Source organism: Marmota marmota, unplaced genomic scaffold (assembly GCF_001458135.2).
Source record: "Marmota marmota marmota unplaced genomic scaffold, marMar, whole genome shotgun sequence".
NCBI classification, from domain to species: domain Eukaryota; kingdom Metazoa; phylum Chordata; class Mammalia; order Rodentia; family Sciuridae; genus Marmota; species Marmota marmota.
In genome coordinates, this window is record NW_025999896.1 from 4,997,626 (window position 1) to 5,001,794 (window position 4,169).

The window sequence follows — 4,169 nt, forward strand, 5'->3', positions numbered from 1 at the left end:
TTTCACCCAAGAGAAATCCTCAGGTGGGTGTTAGTTATGAACACCTAACTGCCCTCAAGCCCTACAGCAGGCCTTTCTACTCTCAAGAAACCTACAGTTGCAAAAATGATAAATTTATATGCATAAGATTTCCTCTGACCACTCTCCCAACTCCTTCTCCTTCTTTCAGTACCTAATATTGCAACTTCAAACCTGAGGCATGTCAGCATCTGGGCCAATCTGTGTTTTGACCATCACTCCTCCAAAACCATTTTGCCCTCTGGTATACAACTGCTCCTCTGTACCCTAGGTATCACTAGGAATTGACCCTTGTGGTGCTCTGCCACTACATCCCTAACCCTCCAATCCCCCCACACCCCCTTTTGTTTGAGACAGGGTTTCACTAAGTTGCCGAGGCTGGCCTTGAACTTGCAAATCTTCCTGCCTCCACCTTCCAAATTGCTAGGATTACCTTCTGACTTACACACCCTTTTCTTTGTCATTATTCACTAAAAAGTACAGCCTAGGAACCACTTACATAGGGTTAACATTGTCTCAGGTATTCCTTGTGATCTGGAGATGATTCAAAGCATGTAGGAGGATGTCCATATAGATTAGATGCAAAAACTGCAACATGTTATTTAAGGGACTTGAGCATTTGCATATTTTGATATCTACAGGGATTCTGAAGTCAATACCCTGTGGACATTGAGGATCCGACATCATTCCTAGGTGGAGTTTCTGCTACCTGGGTCACCTTTCCTCTTCACCTGTATAACTCCTGAATATTCTTCAAGGATCACTGAAAGACCTACTCCCCCAGGATGCCTGCTGCACTCTTAACTCAAGTCTTTTCTATGTCTTCCTTTATTTTTTGCTTCTTGCATGGGTCAGAATACCTAATACATTGCAGCAAAGGAGGTCAGTTCTTCTACTGTCTTACTATGAGAAAAGCTACTAAAAGTTTACTTGAATAAATGCAATCATTTGTTCAATATTTCCTGGTTTGTTTGGTTCCTGGTATTTGTCCTTGGGAACAAATAATTAAGAACCAGGTGGCCTTTATATCTTCAGTGGTTGAGGGGAGAAAAGTCACATCTCCAAATCATCACACTGTCATAGGCATTCTGTTTTTGGATATGGGCTGAATTGCAACATGTGGAAATAAACTCATTTACCTAGTTATGCATCATTAATACCAATGAAATTAATCCTTTCCCCTTCTTCAGTTTCCTGTGAAATGAAGGACCCTAAATCCCTTTAACTCCCAAAGTCTGAATTTTTGAGCCACTTTAATTGTCCTTGCACCTCCAGCAGATTTCTGAACATTTTCCCTACTTATGATGAAAAGATTTGATTCCTGCTGCACACAATTTGGTTAAGAGTCTAAATTTAAACTACTCAGTTTAATACTCAAAATGCCTTCCTTTCCCAAATAGTGTGTGTTCTGATGTTAAAAGCAAGACTAGGTATGAATTGCAACTCTGATACTAGTTAATTAGGTGATCATGGGTGAGTTTCTTAATCTTAGACTGTTTCCTCATTTGTAAATATGTGAATAATCCCACATGATTCACAGGGGTTTTTCAATGATCAAATAAGACAGAGTAAATCATTAGCACAATAGTTAGCATAGAGGTAGTGCATAGTCAATGTTAGATATTTAATTGTTGTGACTCCCTCATTCATCCATTCAATAAAAGCAATGGCATTATTAGTATTATCATGCTGAAATATTTTAGCATGAGTATTGTGATATGTAAGAGTGAGTTGTATTTTATAATTAGCCTGTGACATATTTTAATCTGAATCAATACTAACATTTGTTAAATAGTAGTTATAGGAAATAGAAATTTTACAGTGATGGGATTAATGACATTAAAACTAAAGGTTAATGAGAAATAATAGAACAGAGTCCATCAAGTCTGCTCAAATAAGGTAGAAGAATTCAAGCAACCTTGATGTCTATGTCAATCATGTCAATTGTGTTGCACTTGATGTCAAGAGCCCCGTGGCCCTGCACCTACCTGTCCAGGGGGGGTCCTGCTGCCTTCTCTGCCTACCTGGACACAGGAATGCTCTTCTAAGGGAGCTTGTTCTGCAAATAGTACGTGTGGAGTGTCTAAGCCTGCCTGTCCCAAATGACAGTTACAATTTACACCTGCTTGATAATAAACTTTGGAAAGTTTGTCTACAAATTGATTCATATTATTTGCAAGGTTTTAGGGAGAAGTAGGAACATCTCACCTTCTTCATCTACCAGACTATTAACACAAATTCGACATCACCTGTCTGACTTGGATTCTTTACTGCACCAAGTACTTCCTCCATAGCTTGCCTATGATTTGCTAATTTCTTTTTCAACCAGTTCTATTGCCCTTCACTTCTCATAAGTCTTGGGTCAAAACTTCAGCCTATATAACAAGTTTTCTTTACATTCCCTATAAGCAATAAATATTATACTGATATAAGGTATACAAATTTTATGAAGACAAGACACAGAATAAAGTGTCAATATAGCAAGAAACAACCTTCACAGGAACTGGCTTCCTGTTTATATTCTTCATAAGTTCACATTTAAATAACCTTCATAAAATAAATGTCTTGAAAATGTTTTCTAACCTTTCTCATCATCTATATAGCATGACAAAATGGTATTTTACTTCCAAAGCCTTAAGCCAATCAATGCTTGGTGGCCTTGAGCATCAATTTGCAACCTACAATTTTAGCTATATTCTTTAGTCACAAAGTGCATTTGACAAAGACCTTTCTAGTTGCCACAGAACTCCTCCTCCCCATCTCCATCTCCTATTCCAACAGAGTCTTCTTGAAGTTCCATGGAAGAAAGGTCTGAGACCAGGGTGGTTTTCCTTTATATGTTTATAAAGTTCGCACCCCTTTCCTGGTTATGGAAGTCAAAATGTTAAGCATAGACTGCTTCTGATTCTTCTACTATTCATAACAATGCTGCTTCCTTGGAGGGAAATAGAAAGGGAGGCATGGAGATAAGCATTTTAAGACCTTCTCCTGTGAATCACAGTCTCCTGTCGTCCTCATCCTCCTTTCAGAGTGCAGGGTGTTTTGTGGTGTTATTGGCCTGCATGGCTGGGGATGCTGAGGTTCAAGAAGCCCTAGGCTGTGCCCGGTATTAACTTGTACACTGACTTTCCCTAATACAAACTGCTCATCAGCCCGCTGGCCTGTTAGAGACCACAGGACAAGCTTGAGCCTCTAACTTCTATCTCAGAGTCCTACTTGTCTCCCTTCTACCTTACTGCAGAAATGCAGAAGGGTGCCTTGCCTAATGGGAACTTTAACCAGGACCTTCCCAGGGGAACCATATACATGACATGAAGTTTGGGACAATAGCCATCTTAAAAATATAACAACGGAGGCAGTACGTCACCAGAAAGATCAAGGAATCTAGCCAAAGACTAGAAGTCCATTTCAAGTGACCTTCAGTGAGCTAACATCATGGTGCCACTGTCAAATTTCAGCGGACAGACAGCCCACGTTCTGAGGCTGTTTATTTAACGTCCTGGTCACTGTTCTAATTTCTGCGGAACCTCTCCATTTTCCCCCTCCTCTGTACTTCTCCTTCTCCTTGCTTCTGCCATTGGGGCTCCTTTGTTCTTCCTAGCTAGCAAGCTGGGGATTTTATTTTTTAAGTATCTAGTGGTTTTGATCTTCATCACAGATTCTTCCAGGACTCTTTATACAATGTTTTAAAATAGCCTCTAGGATTCCTGGGGGTTATTAACTTACAGTGTGACGGTTCAGCTGCCCTGCCACCCCCGTGCCTACATATTTTTTTTCAAAGTTCTATTTTCAAACATTAAATAACTATGCGCTGAGCATCTTTTCTATAGTATCGGATTCCATGGAGAGGCCGTAGATGTCTGTCTCCTGGGCAAGCTGGGAAGGGAGTAGAGTGGGGTAATTGAGTTTAAAATGAGTTGGCTGTATGTGTTTGATTGTTGTTAAAGATAGGTAACGTAAAATTGGCCATGTCAGTCATTTTTTAGGGGTACGATTCAGTGGCATTAAGTTCATTAAGTTCATTCACATTGTTGTGCAACCGTCACCACCATCTACCTCCAGAGTCAGGTGTGTTTCAAAAAGGGCTTGGCCAAGCCCAAAAGGGCCAAATAGGTGGGAGGAGGGTGGAGGGAAAGGGGAAGGGTGGGGGG